The 25312-nt window shown below is 42.3% G+C and overlaps 1 protein-coding gene across 4 annotated transcripts in view; it reads left to right on the top strand.

Annotated features, from left to right (window-relative positions):
- Window positions 1-25312, top strand: part of ARHGEF25 (Rho guanine nucleotide exchange factor 25) — a 109673-nt gene that overhangs the window by 34835 nt on the left and 49526 nt on the right. The gene's annotated exons all lie outside the window — the stretch shown is intronic.

Raw genomic sequence — 25312 nt, forward strand, 5'->3', positions numbered from 1 at the left:
CAAAACCCAGAAGTACACTGCAATGGCTAAACCAGCATGAAAAATAATGTTGAAGTTTGTTGTGTGAATCCTCTTGATTTAAACAATAAACCATAGTAGAGCAGACATGGATCAATGTGATATTTGAATCCAGTCTAACACAAAGCTTAAACCAATCAATGACTGAATAAAGTATGAGCCCAACCTTAGCCATTCTGTACATTTTTTTCCTAGTTATGGTCTATTATTTCTTCGTATTTAAAAAGATCTACTCTTTGTGCTACAGGAAACAGTATGATAAAACCAAATTAAATAACTAGCATGGTCACTGAGCAATAAACCTTCTTCTTTATTAGTTCTAGAAAACAGGTTGGGAAAGATTCTTGTGTTGGATTGCTTGGTCTATTTTAGATGTCTGCTCAGATCTAGCTACATTAAAGACATACTGTGCTTAAGAGGCCATCCCAAGAGAGGGAAGATAGCAAGACTGAAGACAAAGATGGTTCTGTCAACAGCTGGAGCCTGCCAGCTGCTAGTATTGTAGTGATCAGCAAATCTCTTGTGATATGAATTATTTTAAATTAACATATGGGAGAAGAGGGTGCCCTAGTATCCATGGCTCCATGTTGCTATTCCTGCCCTGCTTTAACAGAGAACCAATTATTTATATGACTTGCAAATGGTTTTTTTTGCATTCTTAAAAAAATGTCATATTTATCTGACAAATTTTCTAGAAATCTGTCTGTTATATGAGTACAAAGCAACGAAGGAAATCTGATCTGTGTGACTGTCATTTTGGGAAATAAAACTGTCATATACCTAATCAGTGACAGGAAATCTGAAGTGCAAATCCTGGAATCAGACAGATGCATGTATTGAATACCTAATTTTCCAATTTTTCAAATATAGTTCCTTACCCCAAGGCATTTTCTTTAGGATGATTTTTGAATGCAAGCTTTTGCCAGTATCCGATTCTAGATTCAATTCCTAACAACTTTAGGTTAAGCTGAGGAGAGCCCATGCCTGAAATACTGTAACAGATCTGTTGACTGTTACTATGGAATTGCCTTCTCCTGTGTAATACACTTTGGGAGATTTTTGAATATATTTTAGTATACACGGCAGGGCCGGGTTTCAACCGGTTTGCGGCGGTCCCCGCGAACCAGTTGGTCGGCGAACCCGGAAGTAAGTAACTTCTGGGAACGGCAAAGGGCCCACCCACCCGCCCGCGCTCCTTACCGGTCTTTGAAGGCTCTGTGCTTCCACGCAGGCGCATGGCACATACAGCGCCTGCGCAATTCTCCATGAGCAGCAGTAAGAAATAAATAAAATAAATATTTGCTAAATATGTTAATTGCAACTCCCATAATCCTCAACAACTTCTTGGGAATTAAGGGATTGTGAACTAACAACTGGTGAGATCAGATAGGCAGTGCTCAATTTGGTTTAACTCATCAAAAGGGTGCCAGAGTCACACTTGACATAATTGCTCCCAAATAGGTAAAAATCAAGATTAAGAACAAGGGTGAATCAGGTAAGAGAACACTTTATTTGATTTAATATAAATGAATATTTAATTAAATTGAATGGAACACAGTTAACATTACTATGAGTTGTATATTGAATACAAGATTAAAACCGAATGGCAAAAGGTATGAGGAATTTCCCCAAGCTTTTGGGCCCACATGCAATCTAAAGTCCCCAGGCTGTGTACCTCTGATCTTAAAATATAAGTTTTCTCAAACCTTGATCTGGAGAGACATCTATCTCTGTTTATCTATTATCCATCCATCGTACATCTCTTCCTGAAAGTGTATAGGCACACAGAACAAAGTTGAAAAAGAGAGACATTAAGCCCTTGCTTCTGTGTTCATATTTGACCAAAGGAAGACCAAGGGAAGACATGGAAAGGAGATGACAACCAAAGGACATATGCTTCTGGATTAGGCTTTCAGTATACAATTTCCCTGCCTTATTTAAGATATTTATTCATTTTTTCCCCTTTTCTTGGTTTTTTTTTTCTTACACCCAAAAGATCCATTAGGGAAGAAAAGATAGATAATGTCATTTGGTCATTAGCACCAGAAGCTACATTGTAATGCTATCTGGAAGCAATAACACTATAGAATATTTTTGTTTTTCTTGTCTATAATGTAATTGTAAAGAAAATAAATCAAATATTAGGAAATAAGACCATTCAAGGGCAGCTAACAGTCAAGGATGCAGCCTCAGAATATAGGAGCTAGTATCGGGTTCTCTGGGTTTAAGGTGGGGTGGGGTGGAGACAAGAAAGTAAGAGCATTAGAATGAATGACAGCTGGCAGAAGTTGTTTTAAATGAATGCAGGGAAAAGAGGGAAGCAAAATAGAGGTCAGAAAAGAGTAAGCTGTTCGTGGCAATAAGTAAAATAAATGAGGAATTCAAAACAGGTAAGAAGATTGAAGGAAGGGGCAGAAAGGATGAGCCTCTGCTGATTAGTTCCCAAGATAATTAATAGATTACAGCAACGCTTCTACAAGCCACAGGCAGGGTAGTTAGGCATGTTTCTTTCAGAACCTGATGACATCTCTGCATTGATGGGCTCTTGAATGGAGACAAGACTCCTTGCCAGTTCCATCTGCTTGCCAATGCCCCTGCTTTTCTTGGTTGACCAACAGGCTCTTCAAATGAGTAGTGAGACATTTCTTGTAATCTAGTACTGCCAAAGCCAGTTATATTCTTACAGAACTGGATCTGGAATTGACACTAGTGATCTGCCACTCTGTTTAGCCATATCTCAAGGAAAATGCTTGATTCTGCTGCATTGAGGACTTGACTAGAAGCCCAGTAGCTGGCTAGTCACTCCAAGTGGCTAGCCAATTAACCATAAGCTTGCAGTGACCTAGGAGGAGAGGTTTCTCCAACTGTGAGCTTTCTAATGAACTCATTATCTCCAATCTCTCAGGAGAGCAATTGTGAAGTGGAAGAGCTACCAATTTAAAGATGCAACAGCCACCTTTATTCCCATGAGTGATTACTGTATGAATATAGAAGTAGTAAGAAAAATGTGCAAGACAGTTAAATAATGGATAACATAAGAAATATATATTCAGATAATTGATTTGTAATTCCTCATCTACCTTCGGTCTTTGCTCTTGCCAGCACAACCAATGTTCTGCATAGTTACTGAGATGATTTGCTTTTCTTCCCACCATATAAAAAAGTCTTATCAGTGAAAATTGAAGGGAAAAATACTGCATACTCTTTCCCAAATCCATTTACAGTCTACAGTTATCCTGCTGTAGCTTCTGCTTCTCTTGTGCTTTTTGTTACTCTTTCTTTGCCCTCCTTTGTTTCCTTGGCCTGTTCTACAGTTTCACTATACAAATGGACAAATGTCATCCTCTTCCAACAGCATCCTGGTTATAGGATACCAGGCCTTGCCCTCACCTCCATCTGCCCTGATATTTGAGTAATATCTGCACAACTATTTTTTAAGCATTCTTCTAAAATTGTAGTTTGTGAGAGAAAGGCAGCAGGATTAAGTTCTCTCCATGTAGCAGTTTCTAAACAACTTATCACTGAAGCTCCCATGATCAATAGGTGTTTTGGTACAGGGTTATACAGATGATAATTTAAAGTATTTGAGAAGTACTGGGATGAACACACTTGACCTAGATTCTGTAACAAAACTCTTCTCAGCACCTCATCAGAAGCAATGACTAATTTAAATGGCACATAAAACCAATGGTCTTAGGGTGAAAACATATTGTTATTAAGATGATAGCATCTTTAATATTAAAAAAGGTTGCTATTATTTAAGCCAGGCTCTAGAAGAATAGAATCCTAAATGTCCTCTTCAATCCTTCTTTGAAAAGAATCTGAGGTCACTTTTACCATTATCATTACTCCATATGTTATACACTTGAACTTGCACTTTGAAAATAAGTGCCAGAACTAATCTCTGATTCAAATCTGATTTGAGATAAAAAGAAAATCATATTCCTCAATTGAACAGGTTGCAAACAAAGTCTAATCTACAATTTGCACCACAGTGGAATGGTAGAGTGACAGAGGAGATTGTACCATCTCTGGAGAACACGTAAATGCATGATGTTATTTTTAAAAGCTACCCAATATAACAACTGTATACATCCTACAAGTAAGAAAACATGATACCAAATAGAAAATGTTTTTTTCCCCTCAACTTACTTTTTTATTTCTTTGCTTTTACCTCTAGTGCTTCCCACTAGGTTGGGAAGCAACCTGGGTAAATTTCCCAAAATTGGATAGATGTTTTTCTTCTGTTAGTGACATACAAACCCACTACCTATCACAACATTTAAATTGACTTAATGATTGCCCTGTATCAGTGGTGGGTTGCTTATCCCGTTCCAACTGGTTCGGTTGGAACGGGGCCGCCAGTGTCCTCGTGCACGCGCGAAGTTCACACATGTGGCGTAGCGCCTGAGCAATGCTCCAGCTGCTCGCGGAGAATTGCGCAGGCGCTGTATATGCCATGCTCCTGCGTGGAAGCACAGAAGCCTTCAAAGACCAGTAAGGAGGGTGGGTGGGTGGGCCCTTTGCCGTTCCTGGAAGTTACTTACTTCCGGGTTCGCCGACCAACCGGTTCGCGGGGACTGCCGCGAACCGGTTGAAATCCGGCCCTGCTGTGTATACTAAAAATCTCCCAAAGTGTTCCTTCTATTAAGACAAACATCATTGAAATTATCAATGGCAATTTGATGAAATGGCTGAAAATCGTTCAGTGATTTTTTATTATAATGGGGGTAGACCTCGAATTATGACCATTTATTCAGTGTCCATTCAAAGTTACAATGGTGCTGAAGGAAGAGACCACTTATCAAACTGAGGACCACTCATAAGTGGTTTTGGGTAATGAAAGAGAGAGAAAAATCTGAAGCATTTCTTTAGAGAATTGATCTTATGACTAGTTTTTAATGCTGATCATTAAATCAACCCAATGAGTTGATCGTACCAAAATATAATCATCATTCTGTGGCATACTGGACAGACTCAAGGAACTTTGTGGTCGTTAATGACAATTTTGAGTTTCTAGTTCTGCAAGATAACCATATTAGTTACTGTACTGTTTAGATTCTGCTTGGGAATGATGGGGATTGTAGTCACAATATACCTGGAAAGCATTAGATGGTAGAAGTCTTCCAATAGTAATGAAGCATGCATGTTCCTGATAGAGGGTTGGCTATTTTTGTGGGGCAGTAGGAATGTGAAAGCATGAATGAGGAAAGGGAGAAAAACATTAAACTATGGTAATAAATGTAACCTCTGGGGTTACATAGATATGCAAATGTTACATTGGTGCAAATATGAACAATATTTCCTTTATTCAAAATGTATTTTTGTGCTGTTTTTGCATATCCTACTTACACCTATTTTTTCTTTCAAGAAATTTCGAACAGTCTCTGTCTGTATAGTTCTCACCTACTTGCCCCCATTTTATCCTGATAACAATTCTGTAAGGAAGAATAAGTACTGCAATTGGCTCAAAAATATTACATGACTGATAGAGGATTTGAACCTGGGCCTTCTCAGATAAGTCCAGCAACTTGGATGCTTAGAGCTTCATTTGTCCATTCATCCCCCAAGCAAACTTCATTTGAGGAAAGCATGAAGCACAGCAAGCTCATTGTTACTGCACATAGGAAAAGAGTGGTGTCCTTCCTGTGATTATCATCTGCCTGCCTTTTCAAATATATATTGATAATAGCTTTTCTGGGAACTCAAAGTATGCATGGGCACGGCTGTGTCATCATCTCAACAATAAACCCAGAAATAGTTGAACTGAGAGTTCATTATGGTCTTATTAGGGACTTCAGTCTAGTCTCCTCAGTCTCAATCCGACAACTTAACCACTGCATCATATCAGTTCTTAACGTGTTACGGGTTTTGTGCATAAATTTTTGCTAGATGAAAATGTATTTCTAGTTCATTTGTTAAGATTTACAGTGCACCTTACTTTTTCTCCAGAAACCTGAGGAGCCTAGGACTCCTTTCTCCAATTTAATTCCTATCAGTATGAGAGGCAGGTTGTGCTGATAGAGAATGACTGGCCCAAACTTAGGTATTACCTTCTGCGTAGGCATTTTCAGCTGTCTTTTGTTTTGAACATGTGGGTTGATTCCTGAGGCTTTTATCTTTGCAATAGGAAGTTGGTGTAAAAAGGACCATACAAATCCCCCCCACTCTCCACTCCCTGTTTCTGGTTTTATGCTGTCCTGTGTGGCGGGAGGAGGGGACAGGGTCTGTAACACTAATGCACTATATAAGGCTCAGCCTTCACAGCCATCAGCACAAGAGAAGCTGCTAACTCATGCCTCTCTTGATAAACTTTGGACACGCTATATACTCATTCTTTTTATTTGTATGTCCACCCCCACACACACTCACACAGACACATGTGTGCCTTCTAATGTACTCCTTGTTTCCTTGCCTTTCCAATCCCAGACGGCTGCATCCAGTGAGGTTTGTTTTCTTTCTCTTTTCTTCTCCTTCCTCACGGTAGCCTTCCGCAGTGGTGGGAACACCAAGAGATCTCACTTGTGCCTGCTGCAGGCTCAGCTGCTGCAGAGCTGGCTGCAATGGCTCAGCAAGAGTGAGGAAGGAGAGAGGGAGGGGGAGTCTGGCTCCAGGAAGCTCTGGAGATGGATGAAGAGAGAGAGAGAGAGAGAAAGAGAAAGAGAGGAAGGGAGGGAGGAGAGAAGCAAGGGGGCAGCTGCAGAAGCTCCTCCTCCCCACGGGCAGCACCAGCCCAGCCCTGTTGTTCTGTCACTGAGAAAACGGCTGCGGTGGCAAGAACTCCCCCCCCCAAACAACCCCCTTTCACTGCCTGGGAAGTACTGTCCCCTCGCTTGATGGCTGGCATAGTGAGTGACGGAGCCCAGCACAGCCGGGCGGCACCATGAGAGGTGGGAGCCAGCAAGGCTGTGCTTGCCACCACTTGTTCCGCAAAGTCCTGGCCAAGTGCAGCTGCTGCCCCTCTAGGGCACGAGGTGAGTGGGATTCCCAATGTAGACACTGTTTTTCTCCTCTCTCCAGCTCCCCCCTCCCGCCTCTCCCTCCCCCTTCAGCTTAAGCACCACAGCCTTTATGTTGCCCTTTTTCTTAGATACTGCTTGTTCACCCATCACTGCTTGAATGCCACCTGGCCAGTACCAGCATCGTTATCCAAAGTGGCCATCAGCAACCAGTAGGATGGCATGGGCGTTGTTGTCCCTGCTGAATAGTATCAACTGGCCTGGGACATCTTTCCTGGCCATCACTACCGCTTCCTTCTTGTCAGAAATTAATATTATTTTGTTTGAGCACAACATTTGTTGTTGAATCACCCCTAGAGAGGCATTGTTTTTTTCATGTCTGTCTCGTTTGGCGTTTCACAGGTGCCATGGTTTCCCTGGATGGGTATGAGTTTGCTCTCCAGGTGTTGGCATAGGGGATGGCATCTGCTTTCTTTAACATGGTTCCTCTCACATTCTTGTACTATTTCTGCTTACCAAACAATTAGACGGGGTTTATGTCAAGTTACCTCAGATGCCAGTTTCTTGTGGCCAGGCTTAAGGGGGCACTAACAGGGCAGAGTGACACAGCATGGGGAGGGGTGGTTTAGAAAAGTTTGTGTCAAGTATCAGAGGTGCAACTGGAGTTGTCCAATATCTTGGCTTTGAGACAAGTGAAGAGGTCAATTTTTAATGGTTGTTTAAAGAGATGGGTTTTTTCTAAAACATGAACATGGTCTCACTCCAGAAGAGTGCACTCTTGTTTATTGTTTGTAATATTTTAGCATGATTTTGCATGCATATTTGTATTGAGAATGGCAGGTTATGAGTTAGACCTCTATATTAATCACTGTAAGATCCCTATTTACATCTCTCATTGCACAAATCTGGTTTGGCACTCAGATTGTTCATGTGAGCAGAAGGGACAACTTGTGGGAGGCTGTATGTACAAGAAGTCTGGCTGTGGGGGAGGATGTGCATGCACGTTGGAATATGTGGCTGTGTATCACTGCACACAGGATTGCATTTCTCCTGCAGTCTGTGAATATGTGAGGATACTTGTGTCAATGGATTGTGTTCTGCACACAGACTTGAGAATATAAAGCACTCTCTGCATGAGCAGAGTTTTAAAATTCTCAAGAAAAAAAGAGAGAGATGAGAAGTACCAGGGAGGGATGCTTGAGAACTGTCTCCCTGTAAGTTTTCTGCTACTCAGTACTGCCTCTCCTCCACCCCATTTCCAGCCAGTCTTCGTTGCCCAAATGTCTAAGATTGAGGCTGACAGCAATATAGTAATGTTGAAAATCGGAGAACTGGGGTTGAAGGTGGTGTTATGGGACAAGAGACCTAGGCTCCAAGTGTTAATCCCAATTTAGTGAGTAGGGGCAGAAGGCACGTTTCATCTCTTTGTATATATGTTTTGCATCCCCTTATGCTTGGAACTTGCTACAAGGGGCCACCACTCTTGATTCCCCTTCCTCATCTAAGTCCCCATCTAAGTTCCCCTTCCCCTAAATAAGCCCTCCTTTTCATGTACTGTTTTTGGCTTAAAAGCCAGGTGCCTGTACCCAACCGTTAGAAAAGAATCCTAGGTTACATGTAACTACCATTCATTTTTCCTTGTTATCTCTACATCTCCCCTAGCTTTTCCATCTGTTGACATTTAGAGTGTAAGTTCCTCAGTGCAGAGATCTCCTTTAAAAAAATAAAATAAAACCCATGTGTTTGGATATTTCTTATAAAAATAATAACGATGTGTGGGTAGCAACTGGCTGTGTTGTTGGCTTTTTATACTTCTCATTTTTAGGGATTTTTTGTGTGTTAACTCTTTTTCTACCAAGGATCTTGCAGAGCTCTATGTCTGAAATGACACCAGGCCATGGAGAACTTTAAAGTTCCATGTTTTGGTATACTCCAAAGCAAACCCAGCTCTCCCTTGTGGACACAGGCTAAGGAATATAATCCTAGGGAAGCCCTCTTCTTCAGTATTGCCATTTGTCTAGATGAGGATTCCATGATAAAATGGTTAAGGAATCCCAGCAAGATCTTTTGTAGCAATTTTGAAATCACTGAAATCCATTGGGTTTACATAACGTAATAGATCAAAGCATTTACCCAGATATGCATGTGGGGGGGAAATGCACACATGATTTTGATTTTGATTCTGTAGTATATGGACTCTCAACCACGCCTACTCACATCTGATTCCTTGTCTTTTCTTTTGCATTTGACATGTCCACTCAAATAATTCTGCCTAGTAATACATTCCTTATTGTTGTTTTCTCTCTGTATACCCTCCTCTTCCCTTCCACTTAGGAAAGCTGAAGCCTGCCAATTCTCAGCCATGTAGCTAAATTAATAATAGGTTTGAAGGGACAAGCTGAGGGTTGGAATCTTATTGCCAAATGGGTACCTGTGCTGCTCCAAATCCTCTATTCAGATAATGTTCCTTTTTACTGGCTGCTCCTTTTTCTGGGTATTGACTACTCATTTGGGTGAGAGTCAGATAATTTCAGATTCTGACAACATAGTCTATCTCAAACCACCCGTAAGCTTTTAGAAATGACTAGTTTGGGGATTTATTAGACAATAGGTGCTTATATAGAGGTTTTCCCATCAACAGTCACTGGCTTCAAAATGGTGGATGCAAAAGAGCTATTGAAACCCTGTTCTGTTTATGTGATGTGTGTGATATGTGTTCAAGGTGGGGGCCCTTGTTTATATGATTTAGAAATAAAAGTCCCACTGAGGTTATACTACATATATAAGCCTGAAGAGTTTTTGGTACGGTCTGAGCTTGGTTGTTTTCTTGCAGACGTTTCATTACCCAATCTAGGTAACATCATCAGTACTACATATGTAAGCCTGCATATCATTTAAGGAAACTAACTGCAAAAACCATGAGGAAGATGCAGAGTTTTGTTTCTAGTGTTTATCTGGTTTTTGTTTAATGGAATACCTTTCCAAAGTTATCCACCTATATTGGATGTAGCTATCATTACCACAAGTCCTCGCCATAAAATTACGATCCCATGTCCATGGATTAGGGATTGTGACAATTGAACAGGTCTGAAATTTGTAGTGCCGACTTTTAAAAAAATGTTTTTATCCTAGAATAGTTTTTTTTATTTCCCTGTATTGCATTTAAATTGTTCACATCCCTGTAATAAAATTGGAATTGTATTTTCTATTCATGAGTAGATATACTGCTAGTTTTCTCCTACTGATCAGTTTTCATGCTTCACACTTATGAACAAGATTCATCCAAAATATAAACTCATAGTGCAATTTGTCTAATTGTGCTATGGTATGTTTTCTGAACCCAATCACTGTTAACATATCCACTAATCTCTGGTCTATTTTGATTGGACCTCCATGGCTTGCTGGTTGATTCCTCTGGTTTGATAGGCCTTTAAATAGACCTCTTGGGGCCTAGAAGCAGCTGTCGGAATGACAGTGGTTGGGTGAAATTGGAACAGAGGTTGTGGGAGCAAGCATGACTTTTGTCCTCATATCTGGGAGCACAGCTGAGACTTGAGTGATGAAGCAGGAACTAGAGGAAGAGAAGCTGGTATTAATTCCCTTTCTTTTGTTCTTGGATCAAAGGTGGATTGTTAATGCTTCTTTCCCACAGTCAAATGGAAGTGTTAAAATATACATTTGCTTGCATATCTCCAAGTGCCCTTATTAACTATGAGGTAAAGGTTCCCCTTGCACACACGTGATAGTCGTTCCTGACTCTAGGAGGGGCCGGTGCTCATCTCCATTTCAAAGTCGAAGAGCTAGCATTGTCCGAAGTTGTCTCCGTGGTCATGTGGCTGGCATGACTAAATGCTGAAGGCGCACAGAACACTGTTACCTTCTCACCAAAGGTGGTTCCTATTTTTCTACCTGCATTTTTACATGCTTTTGAACTGTTAGGTTGGCAGAAGCTGGGACAAGTAACAGGAACTCACTCCATTATGTGGCACTAAGGATTCGAACCTTTGAACTGTCAATATTTTCTGATTGACAAGCTCAGCGTCTTAGCCATTGAGCCACCGCGTCCCTTATTAACTATACAGGCAGCAAAGAAGGCTTCGGTGTGGAGGGTGTGTCAAGAGTGCCTCTCCTCCTAACACAAGTAAATTACAGCTGGTTCCAGTGTACTGAGGGATTAGGAAGCAAAGCTTTCCAGAGCAAAGCAAGTGATCAAGCAACTTTTTAAGCAACCAAGAAAGGTTAGGATGTCCTCTCTTGGATGTTTCTTGAGAACCTGATCCTCAAAACCTGCAGCTGACTGTTCCACTTATCAACAGTGCCTCCAATCCAGATATGGTTGGCACTGCTCTCAGATTGATAGTAACCAATTACTCTGCTCCGCCCTACTCAGGCCTACTTCCTTCTCCTTCCTCCTGGTCTTCACAGGCAGGCATGGACACATTTTGCAGGGCAAATGCTACAAATGGGATGAAAAAAGTGGTGAGAGCTACTGTTAGGCTCAATCCAAGTCAGATGTCACTCAGGTTCCCTTGTGGGTGAGGAAGGGGTAACAAGAAGACAGTCGCTTCAAGTTGGTGCAGAGTGCTTTTTCTTTCTCCACATGGTAAGAATGGAGTGCTACACTGGGAGAGCAGGAAGTCTCAGGTCAGGCGCTGGGTGGCTTTTCAGCAGACTTGAGGTATGAGAAGTTCTTATTTTAGAAATCCCATTCTGGAGAAGGGCGCCTGTATGCATTTAGGCATCCTGCCTCAGTTCCTAACAGAAAAAATAGGGAACTCAGCCAGGGAATCTAGAATAGATAATTTATCATCAGTCCAAACTTTTCCCTCGGTGGAATTTGACGTCCAGAAGGGCAGGTCGAACTTGGGACTACTTCATTCCATAGAATTTAAGTTGTGGTCATATTAGTGAAGTATTCGAATCTTCACATTGGTGAGCAGGCCTTCTACTCTTGGAGCACCGGGGGGCGGGGGGGACAAGAGCAATGATTTTGGACTTTAAAAATGCATGGAAGCCATTTGAAATGATCAGTTGTGACAATGCATCAATATTAGGTAAATGCAAAATGCATTGTTCTAATGATTGTAAGCAGCCCAGGTTTGCTTTGGATAGTGAGGTGGGTGGAATAAAATTGTGTTTATTGGGCCATTGATGTCAGTGGATAATAAACCATGGAGAGAAAAAATAAATTGATGAGGAACTCAAACGTTATTCCTCTCTGAATCTTAAACAAAAATCTTGCCTTGGGACTAAGGAGGTTTGAACCAGTATATAAATGTCTTCTGGATCAAAATATGTTCATTGGCATAAGGTGTCTCTACAGAAATTCTGTAGAGTATTAGTGCCAAGAGCATTTTATACCCCAATTCTCAATATAAATAACTTCTGAGCATAACTTCAGCCGTTCCTCTTCCATTATTGCCGTTATAAAAGTGAATAAGAATCCTTCTCAACCTGTGAAATGTGCTGTGAAATGCTGTGAGATTTTCAATGTGTTCAGCTATTTTTAATTGCATTGATGGTACATACGTGCAAAAGGAAGTTACAAATACCATATTAAGGATTTTTGAGTATATCACACTGCTTAATGTCATTAGGGGATTAAACAAACCATCAGTGCAGCAATTATTTTTATTTATGTATTGAATTTGTTTGCTGCCCATCTCACCCTAAGGTTAAATTGTTTGATTGCTGTCCTTCTCCTTTAGTTTGTTAGTTCAGAATTGACCAATCTAATTGTTTCTCATCCTTATTATAGACTAAATTTGTCTCCTTTTTTTGCTTCAGCGGGGCCGCCTTCTTCATATTGTTCTGTCACAGCAGGGTTTCCCAAACTGAGATATACATCCCTTGGGGAGGTGCAGACAGAGTCCAGGAGAGATTTGAAAAATCCTTTGTTGCAATAAAATACACCTTTCCCAAAATTTCGTTGTGTTGTTTTGGTATTTGGATTTTTAGAGGAGTTGTATAGATTAAGGTTATCCTAAAGGGAGATCTGATGGCAAAATGTTTCAGAACTCCCGTGTTAGAGGATCAAATAACCGTATTCTATATATTATCTCACACGAGAGCAGACTTAGATATTATTAGTAATTGGGATGAACATGGAATTAGCTCTATAGTGGTAGTCTTTAACTTGCAATCATTCATTTAGTGACCAAAGTTACAACAGCACTGAAAAAGTGAATTATGACAATTTTTCACAGTTACGGCTGTTGTGGCATCCCTATGGTCACATGATCAAATTTTGGATACTTGGCAATTGGCATGTGCTTATAATGGTTGTAGTGTCCTGGGATTATATGATCATCTTTTGCAACTTTCTGAGAGGCAGAGTCAATGGAGGACCCCTGTTCTGGTAACAACAGTATTACTAATTTAACAATACAATGATTCACCTTAACAATTGTGGCAAGAAAAGTTATAAAATGGAGCAAAACTCACTGTTGTGGTTGTTAAGGGCTACCTATACCTCATCATTAGATTTTCTTAAATTATCATAGAAATTAATTGTATTTATTCCATAATTTGAGAACAGTCCTGCATAATTTGAGAAAAGTCCTGCAGGATAAGTGCTTAAGGCCCTATTGTTTTGCAGCAGTTGCTGTTTCTCTGAGGGTTTGGCCCATCTTATTGTGGAAATGTATTTGTCTATTTAATTCATAGCAAGCATGCATCACCATTTGTCTTGGCCTGGTTGGCCCTAAATTGTTGTGTGTTGTGGAAACAACCAGTTGAAAGTAGTGTTGCTTAAATCAACCTTAAAAGACAGAACAAGCTGATAGATGAGTTTTCAATGTCGTAAGTTATTTTGTAAAATGGCTGTGCAAGCTTTTAGGTTACTCTGAGTTCTTTGTCATGTACCTAAATCAGACTATGACCCTTTTGTGATTTGTGGACTTCAACTCCCAGAATTCTTGAGAAAGCACGGCTGGCTCAGGAATTCTGGGAGTTGAAGTCCACAAGTCATAAAAGGGTCATTGTTTCCCATCCCTGACATAAATGACTATTGAAGAATTATTTCTCTCATTAGCTTGGGATCATTTCTAATAATGGAAACCAGAAACAGAAAATGTTCTAAATAAGTCAATTTTCCTTACTCTTCTTCCAAAGTCATGTGAAGAGATTGTGCAAAGATGAATAAGAAATTACCAGTGTAATTAATATTAGTATGAATCTGAGATGTGTTTCTATCCATCTCCCCTTCTGGCGGTGTATGACATATAGGAATTGCCTCGTTGGACAGGGCCAGTAGCCAGCTCATCAAACGTTTGTCCACCAGATGTATCAGGCACATGCATAAGTGGTAAAGCTGTGATTTTTCCAGCTACTGTGAGTTGCTTCCCGAAATACATGTAACATTTGGCTCTAGACATCATTGGAAGGTGGGGGGGGGGGGGCAAGAACAAAGCAAAAATCGTTACCAAAGCAAATTCTTATAGCCATTTTAAGTAGGGAGTGTCTGAAGCTACTCCATTTCAAGATTAATTATCTGAAGAGAAAATGCCCAAGCAAAAGGTAGAGAAAGCAGAAAAATACTCTAAACTACATGATCTGCCTACAGTATGTGGGTTTGGGAGAGTCAATTCTGTTCCTTAACTATTTTTTTTGTCATAAAGTTTTTTATTTTTTCATTTTCATAACATATAATCACATGTATACTATTACATAGCCAACATCGTATTGTATTATTAAATGATTACATCAATTCATCTTACCATCAACTCCTAAAAACAATTATTGGCTCTTCTGCTCTCCATGCACCATATTTGTACCTTATCCATCACTTTCTTCTCCCTTTCTCCTCTGCCTCCCTACCTCCTTTCTTCCCTCTGTCATCCTTCTCTTCTCTACTTCCCCTTCCTCTCTTCTTCTCCTCTCTCCCCTTTCCATTCCTCATTTCGCTCCTCCTCTTCCCCTCCCCCTTGCCCTCTCTCCTATCCCTCTCTTCTTCCCTTACCTCTCTCCTCTATTTCCCATGCTTCATCTCATTTACTTGGTGTATTTCAGCTTCTGAGCAAGCTCCATTTTATGTTGATAATATTTATAATTCTTTTTCAATATACAAATTTAATTTTAACATGTATTCTTTTTTTAAAAAAATAGAACAAAAAATATACATATATAGTCATTGTCCTTTTAAAACCTTCCTCGCCAGCCTAATTTTGGCCGAGATGTAGACCTGGTTACAATTCCCAGCTATTCTCATCATGATATAATTATACATCCTTACATGCCCCCAGTTAGTGATTGTCTTTAAAGCTCAATAGTTTCTGTTAGATTGGCGCAAATGCAGCAGGAGAGAGTCACTAGTGATTTCAGCACTTTTTATTTCCAGCAAAATGTGACTGTGCTCTGCTGGTTGAGCTACCGGAGTGCGCCCTTTAAAGAGCTCCAGGCAGACCAGCCAGCCAATGACAGCGATTTAAATTCCCCACGGTTGGGAAAGCCAATCCGCGGCTAGCATGACAACTTATGTATAGCCAATCCGCGGTGAGCATGAAAATTGATGTAGATTTCTGCTGTACATCTGTATGTAACTCCCCTCCCCTCCTAGAATGAACAGTGTCCAATCCCCTACCTACGTATGTGATGTAGTCCTCCAGGTAGGCAGGGCGCGCCGGCTTCCTACTGGACCTGCGCAGTTCACTTGTCTCCGGGATCTCGGCTGCAGTGGTCGAATCTGCTGTTCCTCCGGCTGCCTGGGACGGAACCTTCTGGAGCTCCTCGGCCCGCGAGTCGAGTTCCGGCCTGGTTCCTTCGGCTTCCGAGTCCATCGTTTCCCGCTAGACGCCCTCGATGCCAGATAAGTGGTTATGGCTCGGGTTGGCGTGTAGTTCCCTGTTGGGCCACTGGGTAGGCCTGGTTCCCGCTTGTCTGCTTCCCAGCTGGCGGTTGAGAGTGCTCCTCGGGGTGGAGACCTCAGGTTCTGCGAGGGTTGCTCTGGCCCTCCAGTTGTGGTCCAGTCACCCTGGTTCCTCAGATCAGTGTCCCCCAGGCAGTGTCTGAGTTGGTTGATATGCATCCTCCAGATTTGCCCGTCCTCCAGCTCGATGCGGTATGACTTGGGGTCGGTGACAGCCACGACTCGGCCCGCCAGCCAGGTCGGGTACCCTGCATTGTTGTGTGCGAATACCCGTCATGTATGTTGAATGCCCGCGTGGGCCCTGTGGAGTCCAGAGGGGGCTCAGGAAGGTAGTCCGGATGGTATCGGTCAAGTCACGACCTCAGTCTTCTTCCCATCAGCAACTCCGCTGGGCTCTTGTTGGTGGTCGCATGGGGGATGATGTTTGGGCGAGGAGGAACTGGTCGACTTTTTCCTGCCAATTCCCCGGGCCCGTTCAGGTGAGGGTTTCCTTGGTTAATCTCACCATCTGCTCAGCCTGCCTATTGCTTGCTGGGTGGAAAGGAGAAATGAGTACGTGCCAGATCCCTTGCTCTGTGAGGAATGCCTCCATGGTCTTGGCCATCAGTTGTGGGCCGTTATCAGAAACCAGGACATCAGGTAGACCGTGGATGGCGAAGAGTCGTCGGAGGGCTCGGATAGTGGTTCTGCCATGGTTGTCTACATAATGATTACTTCTAACCATTTGGAGTATGTGTCCACAGCAATCAGGAACGTTTGTCCTTCTACTGGCCCTGCAAAGTCAATATGTATGCGGGACCAGGGTCCCTTGGCCGCTTCCCATTCACGAGTGAGTGCCCGTGGTGGCGCTGGTCGTGTCTCGTGGCAGGGTTTGCATGTGGCCACCCATTCGGTAATGTCCTTGTCCATCTGGGGCCACCAGATGTAGCTCCGGGCTAATGCCTTCATTCTCACGATCCCGGGTGCCCCATGTGTAACGCATCCATGGCTTGCCTCCAAAGCTTTTGGGGAACAATGACCCTTTCTTCCCACAGCACATAGCCTTTTATGGTTGACAGTTCAGTTTGCTTGCTGTGGTAACTCTGGAACTCCTCCTCCAGTCTCTCCTGTGGCCATCCCCTCAACACCCAGTTCAGAACTTTCCGTAATATTTTGTCCTTTTGGGTGTGTTCGGCGATGTCTCCAGTGGTTACTGAGCTGGCTGGGTCAATGTCGATCAGCAGTACTTGGGCGGTGGGTGCGGGGTCTTCCACTATTTCTGGCAGCGGGCAGCGGCTGAGAGCTTCGGCGTGGCTGATGTCTTTGCCGAGTTGGTGGATCAGCCCGTAGTCCTACGCTGTGAGGAAAATGGCCTATCTGGTCATTCTCAGGGGCATGTATGGAGGGGTCTGTTGGTTTCCGGCAAGGAGTTCTAATAGGGGCTTATAGTCGGTGACCAGCTTGAAATGTCTTCCATATACTTACTCGTGAAACCGCTTGATTCTTGCCACCACAGCCAAGGCCTCTTTATCAATTTGGCTGTAGTTGCGCTCAGCCGGTGACAGGGTTTTTCAATAATATGCTATTGGTGCTTCCATTCCGTCTGGTAGGCAGTGGCTGAGGACTACCCCAACTCCAAAGGGAGAAGCGTTACAGGTGATCCGGATCAGCAATGTGTAGTTGTATTGAATCAGGATGCTGTCGGACGAGAGGTGGCCTTTAACTGCAGCGAATGCTTGGTCTTCCCTCCGTCCCGAGGTCCACAGCGTCGTCTTCCCCAGGAGCTTGTGGAGCGGCTCAGCCAACGGTGGCCTTCTGTTGTAAAAAATGCTGTAGAAATTTAACAGTACCAAGAAGGCTTGCAGTTCTGCCTTATTCTTCGGGGTGGGGGCATTCTTAATGGCTTTCACCTTGCTGTTGGTCGGGTGGATGCCCTACCCATCTATTAGGTAGCCCAGGAACTCTACTTACCTTATGCCGATTTTGCATTCATTAGGGTTTACTTTGAGTCCTTTTTCCTGGAACCTCCCCAAGGTCTCACACACGCATTCCATCAACTGTCCTATTGACTCTCCTGATATAAAAACGTCATTGAATTATGGCACCACCCCTGGGATCCCATGCAGTAGCCGCTCAATTAGGCACTGGAAAAGTCCTGGGGCTACACTGACGCCAAATTGCAACCTGGTACATTTGAATGCCCCCCTATGAGTCACTATGGTTTGTGCTTCAGTGGTGGCTTCATCTACCGGCAGCTGCTGATAGGCCTGGGCAAGATCCAGCTTGATGAATATCTTCCCGCTTCCTAGGGAATGCCACAGATGTTGCACTACTGGCACTGGGTATGCACTCTGCTGGAGGGCCTTGTTCAGTGTACACTTGTAATCCGTGCAGAGGCGGATGGACCCATCTGGCTTCACGGGGGTGACTATGGGGGTCTCCCACACCGTGTGGTCGGTTGGCATGAGGACTCCCTGGCGATGAGCTTCTCTAATTGTTCCTTGACCTTGGACCGCAAAGCAAATGGTACCCTTTGGGGTTTGAGCCTGATGGGGGGTTACATGGAGGTCTAGGTTAAATGAAATGTGTTTCCCCGTGTATTTACCTAGGTCCTCATCGAAGACGTCCACAAACTCTGCCAACAGCTGGTTCAGTTCGTGGGTGGTTACGCAGTGCAGTCCGGTGATGTCCAGGTCCATGGGTTTAAACCACTCTACTTTCAGCAGTGACGGCCAGTGGCTGCCAATGACCATGAGCAGCAGCCAGCCCTGGAACTCATGGAACCTTACTTTGTCCTCCATTCTGCCTAGTACATCCGTTTCCTTTGATAGTCATTCAGGCGGACATTTGGCAGCTTCAGGAACTTCCTTCTTGTGGCTGGGTTCAACTTCTTGATTGTTTGCCAGGATACTATTGTGAAGTACAACCCTGTGTCCAGCTCCATTTTGTATGGTTCTCCTACAATGGTCATGACTGCATGGTATTTCTCCTGCTCATATGCATCTGTGTGTCCCACGGTTGTGTGATGGATTTCTCTGGGAGCTTGGTATTGGTCCTCTCTTCGTCTGCTTCATTGTTGGCCAGCTCTTGGGTTCCCTGGTCTTCCTGATGTGGCTATAGGCTTTGGCTGAAAAGGAATGGGTTGGGGCACTTTGCAGGCTTCGGCAATGTGGCCCTTTTTCTGGCATCGGTGGCATGTTGCATCTCGGAAATGGCAAGCTGCCCTTGTGTGGAAGCCCATGCAGCCCGGGCAATGTGGCTGCCTGCTCTCCGCATCTCTGGGGTTCTTGTTGCAAAATAGCTGCGTAGTTCATGAAGATGTTCTCAGGTCCCTTTGTCCTTCGTTGCCAGTGTTAGATCAGCACGAATGCAGCAGGTGAGAGTCGCTAGTGATTTCACCACTTTTTATTTCCAGCAAAATGTGACTGCGCTTTGCCAGCTGGGCTGCCAGAGCTTGCTCTTTAAAGAGCTCCAGGCAGACCAGTCAGCCAATGACAGCAGTTTAAATTCCCCGTGGTTGGGACAGCAATCCTCCGCGAGCATGACAACTTATGTAGATTCTAGCCAATCCGCGGTGAGCATGAAAACCTATGTAGATTCTAGCCAATCCGCAGTGAGCATGAAAACCTATGTAGATTCTAGCTAATCCTCAGTGAGCATGAAAACTGATGTAGATTTCTGACGTCCGTCCATACGTAACAGTTTCCCATTGTAGATGTAATTCATGTTCCCTCTCCATTTTCCATATCTTAGATTATATTACCCTTAATTGTCTATAAATGGCAATCCTTGTTGTTCAATGTCCATTACAATTCCCTTAATCTATTATATAGAATAAAGCGTATCATCTCACTTTATTCATTATCTTAAAATTTTTATATATGTCCATGTTTCATATAGTTTAACCCATGCTTATTTGTCCTTCTATTGTCATATTCAGTCAATTCACAACTCAGTTTAATTATCATGTATAAAAGTGAATCACAAACCTCTGCTTTACAACTTCCACATATCAGTATCATATTTATCCATATTCCATATATTTTAACCTTTGTTTAATTATCTTTCCATTATTATATTCATCCAATTAGCAACTCCATTTTATTGTCATATTTAGGAATAAAACCCTTATCTTAGCTTTATATTTTCCCATATTCTAGTTGTCTGATTTTTTCCTAGTAAGTCTTTTGTTCCACTTCTCTGTTCCTGTCTTCTCCCTTTTCTTTGTTTTGACACATCCACTCTCTTCGATTTTTCCCAGGCCACCATCAAAAGGATATTTTATATTTCTTTTTGTTGGGGAAAAACCTCCTACTTCAATTTTCCTTAGGACACTAACAATGTCAACTTCTTTTGTCTGCTTTATTCCCTTTTGTTGGGACACCTCTTTTTACACTTTTCCCTATACCATATATAAGACTAAAGGAGTTATTTTTGTCTGCTTTTTATTTCGCTCCATTTCTACCCCATTGTTATCTTGCTCCCCTTCTTTGAATTCATCTTTAGATATCTGCTTCTCTAGGTTCAGAATTCTATTTAGGCTTGATTTTAATGATTTATGCATATTTTTTATAATTTCACATAGTTCTTCAAATTCCCAGCTTTCCATGATGTCCAGTTCCAAAGTTACAGTTAGTTATACAGTTCTTATTTCAGAGTTCTGATCCACCTTAAATTTATCTACCTCAGCTGCCATGGGGAAGAGCGATGGGAGCCATCTTGGTCTTTTGTTCTTCCTTAATGTCCAGTTCCAAAATTGAAGTGAGTTATACAAGTCTTATTTTGAGGTTCTGGTCCACCTTAAATTTCAACCACTGTGAGACCGGAAGAGAAGTTGGGCCATCTTAATCTTTTGCAGAGAAAAAAAAGGATGAAAGGGTGGAGGGAAACCCCTCACATTTCCCAGTTCTTGACTCTGTAATTATTCTTTCCCCTGCCACCTTCTGGACAACCACAGCTGCTCAAAACGTATCAATTGGAACAAGCTTGCAAACAGCCAGATTCGGGTACATTTCTCTTTTGCCTCCTGCTTTTCCAAATTCTGATTTATGGCAGTTGGTTTATTAAAACTTCCTGCACAGTCAAGGTTAGATTATCAGTTATCAGTGAGAAGTGTTTTTTTCTTGCTTTTTGGGAGTTGCTTCAAAGCGAAGTAAATCCTTCGGAATGTTTGGTTTCTATTTCAAATCCAAAACCAAGTTGAGAGTTTATATTTGAGTGGGTTTGTCACTTCTCGGCTTTCTCCTTTTCTTTCCAAATTTGTTTCAAGCAAAATAGCTTGGGGAGGGGTGGGGGCTGGTGTTTCAACCCTCCATTTTCCTTTTCTTTCTTTCTTTCAATATTATTTACCATCAATATTATTTATGCTCTCAAAATTTCTTTGCCTTTACTAGGTTTGATATATGGCTGTGGGTTAGATAAATTTTCTTACCGGTCTTTCATCTCTTCCTCACCCCCCCTGTTCATTTGCTTAGATGGGAAGTCAGCATCTTGTCAGCCATTATTAGGCTGCTGCCCCTACTCCAATTCATAAGGCAAATCTCCAACCTGCAAGGAACCTGTTGTCTCCCTCTGGGTCTGGTGAGACACTTCCCTTCTTCCCCCCCCCCCCCCCCCCACTCCAGGAGGGTTCTGATCCAAAAAAGGATCACCGGAGTAAGTTTGTCAGACAGGGTTCATGTGAGGCTCTTCAAAGCTCACATTCCCCACTTCTGTCCAGCTGACAGAACTTCCTGTCAAATCCCTCTGTTCCTTAACTATTGGTGCAGAAGGATTATTTTTTTAATTTGGTCTATCAGGTCTGAAAGCAAATTTCTTCCCTCCTATTGCTCCTGCAGTAACAAAATATTAATTTAGGTTTGTTTGGTTGATTTTGCTGTCCTATTAACACCATCCCAACTCATGAAAAATAAGCAGATAATCTTCTCCTGGCATGAAAAAAGCATAGGCATAGTCTAAGAGTCAGCAAAAAATATATATGCTAAAATCCTGCTTGCAGTGTTTATTTTCCCATAAGTAATAGCCATGATGAGCACTAATAGAAGCTTGTCAGGAAAGAGTTTTTGTAAACCCTTTTTTCCTTACAAAAAGCCTAATTAAATCCCTCCCATTCAAAGCTATAGTTAGCCCTCAGATGGACCTTTTCTACTGATACCAGTGATTGAGCTATAGATCCGCAAGTCCTAAGGTTGAATTTGTCTTCTGCTAATTGATGGCCTTGGGGCAATCCTGTTAGCTGCAGTATTCATTTACTGTTATCATTTTGATATCATTCATTCATACTTATAAATACAACATTTCTAAACACTAGGCAAACTGTATACTGAAAGGTAAGATTGTTCAAGCACACACGTTCACGGTCTGATAGACATGATACAAAAGGAAAACTTAAGTGGAGAGTGAAGGGGAGAACAGAGTAAATAAAGGACTATTGTAGCTATACCTTTCTTCAACCAATGATTAATTTCCCCCATGCAAGGACACTGTGTCTAGAAGATAGCGAATGTAGCTTCCTGGTAGTGCTTGGTCTCCAGACCAATGGATGGTGCCAGATTCTGCTGCAGGTCTGATAGACATAGCACTATATCATTGGGTAAAACACTGTGTAATGCTGCTGATGGGTAGGTATGCCTTCGTCTGCTATGTTTTTGTAGAGGTGACCCAAGCTTCGCAACAAGTTGCTGAGAGAGCTCCTTTCTTTGGCTGCTTCCCCACAGTTCAATCTGCTTTCCCCACCTGCTTTCACAGTGATCTCATCCTTCTTCTCCATTCACTATTGTTTCCTCCATCCATGCTGCCAGTTCCACTGGTGGCACTTTCAGCACTGTTGTTGGGATGCACAATTTCAACAGCAATAGAAGCCTGTACTATTTTCCACAAAGAGAACATTAAGTATAATTTTGAACCAATCATGTGCTGCCTTTGGGAGTGTTGATGTCGCACAGGACTGGGTTTATTGCTTCTTCTCCATGCATAAGGAGGAGTTTCTAATTTGGCTCAGGTACCAGTTATCATTCTTGGAGAAGAAATTTGTTTTAAATTATATCTTGTTACTGCAAGTATGCCTATATAGAAACCAGTATGCAATTACTCCTGCTAATTTTCCAAAAAAACAAGAGTGACTCCAAATTGCCAAACATTCTTGACGCATTCTTCAAGGTATTATGAATTAGCCAATAAGCATGGGTATTTAATTTTACTGTAAGCACAAGATTACTCTAAAAACAATACATATACACCATCTGTTGTCTGAAACACTCATGGAGGTGAAAGTATGATTGTGGAAGGTGGGGCAAAAGATTTGTCTTAAAAACTGGTGGAACTTGGCACCTAAAAATGAAGATACATTTCAGACTACATCTGGATTTGCACTTCCCTGAAACTTGTTAGCTGTGCTTAGTTTTCATTTATATTTTTGGTTCCCTGAATATCTGATAATTTTTTACAAGTATGTTCTGTGCTGAAAGTCATGTTAAACTGAAGTCTGCCCATCTCTTTCATTGGCTAAGCTCATTCATTTTACAAGAGTGTGTTTCTGCTTTCTCCTCTGCATGGACATAGTAATAGTTTAAAGAGATAGAGAAATGATAATGGGCATCTTGACCAGCTTGACTAAGAAGTTGAGCAAATTATCTTCCTTGAATAATAAAGGTAAGATAAACTCTTAGGGGACACGGTGGCTCAGTGGCTAAGACGCTGAGCTTGTTGATCAGAAAGATCAGCAGTTCGGCGGTTTGAATGCCTAGCACCGTGTAACGGAGTGAGATCCCGTTACTTGCCCCATCTTCTGCCAACCTATCCGTTCAAAACCATGTAAAAATGCAAGTAGAAAAATAGGGACCACCTTGATAGGAAGGTAACAGTGTTCCATGCGCCTTCGGCGTTTAGTCATGCAGGCCACAGTGACTATGGAGACATCTTCAGACAGCGTTGGCTCTTTGGCTTAGAAACGGAGATGAGCACTGCGGGAACGGCTAGCACGTATGTGCGAGGAGAACCTTTACCTTTACCTAAAGTCTTCTGAGTGAGCTCAGATCCAGTTGACTTCATGAGTATAGCCTTGCAATTTTCCTGGCAATAGTATAGAAGAGGATTTTCATGTCTACTTTTTAGACGTTTTCAACTTTCCAATCTGGTTATTGCCCTTAATTCTTTAATAGCCTTCCTTATAATTATTTAATCAGGGCCAACCCTGCTTAGTTTCCCAACCCAGACATGATCAGCCAAGAATGTGCTGCCACATATTGAGACAAATAGTAAAGGGGGGGGGGGTGAGGGGGACAAATTGAAGAGGAGCTTGTAGTCCTTTCATAGCACCTACTGGAAGATGTGGTTAAAGCACAAACAAAGAAGAAAATTAGTTTATGCCACAGAAAGGATCATCCCTATAGAAAAGGGGGATGGTCTTCCCTGAATGGCTGCATCTTTCCAGCATATGTCCCCCTTGTATGCAAGTCTTAGAGATTTATGCACATTCCACTGCTGCTTGTGGTATTCTCATGGGCATGTTCTATTTCCTACTCAATAGGCTCCTTCTGCAGGAAATGCCTCATGCAAGCAGCTACCCTAGAAGGGGCTGGATGGGATGATTGACACAATTGTTCTCCTTGTGAACATTCTTTCATTGTTCTGCCTGAATCCAGTTATGCACAGAACAAATAGGATTTCTGGTCATGATCTGAAGCTACAATTACTAGCCATGCTCAGCTTCTCAAACCTGATTGAATAGTGGGGGGAGGGGGGGGAGGATGTTCCATTCTTGGTGAACAGCTCAGGTATCACCTTTGACAGTAATATACTGTATTCTGAAAAACTTTAGAAAGAAAACAGGCTGCAAGGTGAACCACTGTGTGTAGCTTTAACCTATTGACCAGTCTTCAATGCCTTCCAGATGTGTTGAACAATGTCACCCGTGATTACCTAGCTATAATGCCTAATTAGTGGCTGTCTGGGGGCAATGGAGGAGGAGATGCAACATATGAAAGACTCTGTTAAAGCAAGATGAACACATGAGTAAGATTTGCCAAGGTGATCAGAGAATTACCATTCTATAATGATTGCTTCAAAAACCTTCAGAGTGCAGCAGATGTACAGAAAAGTGCACTCTTTGAAGCTACCCATATTTTTCGAAGAATAAGACACACCGGACTATAAGACACACCAAGGTTTTGAAGGCAAATTTTTTTAAAAAAGTTTTTGCACTCTGCAGACCTCTCAAAACTGACCGTTTTTTGTGAAAACGGGCCCAGGGTTGTTGTTTTTTTAAAAAAAGGCATGAATATCTTTTAGGCGGCTTGCAGAGTGCTCCTGGGGGGTGCCCCCCCCCCAAAACAAGCAAAAAATGGCCCATTTTTTGGTCATTTCTGCCCTCCCCAGCCCCCAGGAGCACTCTGTAAGGCTCTTAAAGGCTATGCACAGCCATTTAGGTGAAGGGGTGGGGTTTTGGGAGGCAAAAAAATGCTGCATTCAGTGTATAAGATGCACCCAGATT

The sequence above is a fragment of the Thamnophis elegans genome, chromosome 2, assembly GCF_009769535.1.
Source record: "Thamnophis elegans isolate rThaEle1 chromosome 2, rThaEle1.pri, whole genome shotgun sequence".
In the NCBI taxonomy this organism is placed as follows: Eukaryota; Metazoa; Chordata; class Lepidosauria; order Squamata; family Colubridae; genus Thamnophis; species Thamnophis elegans.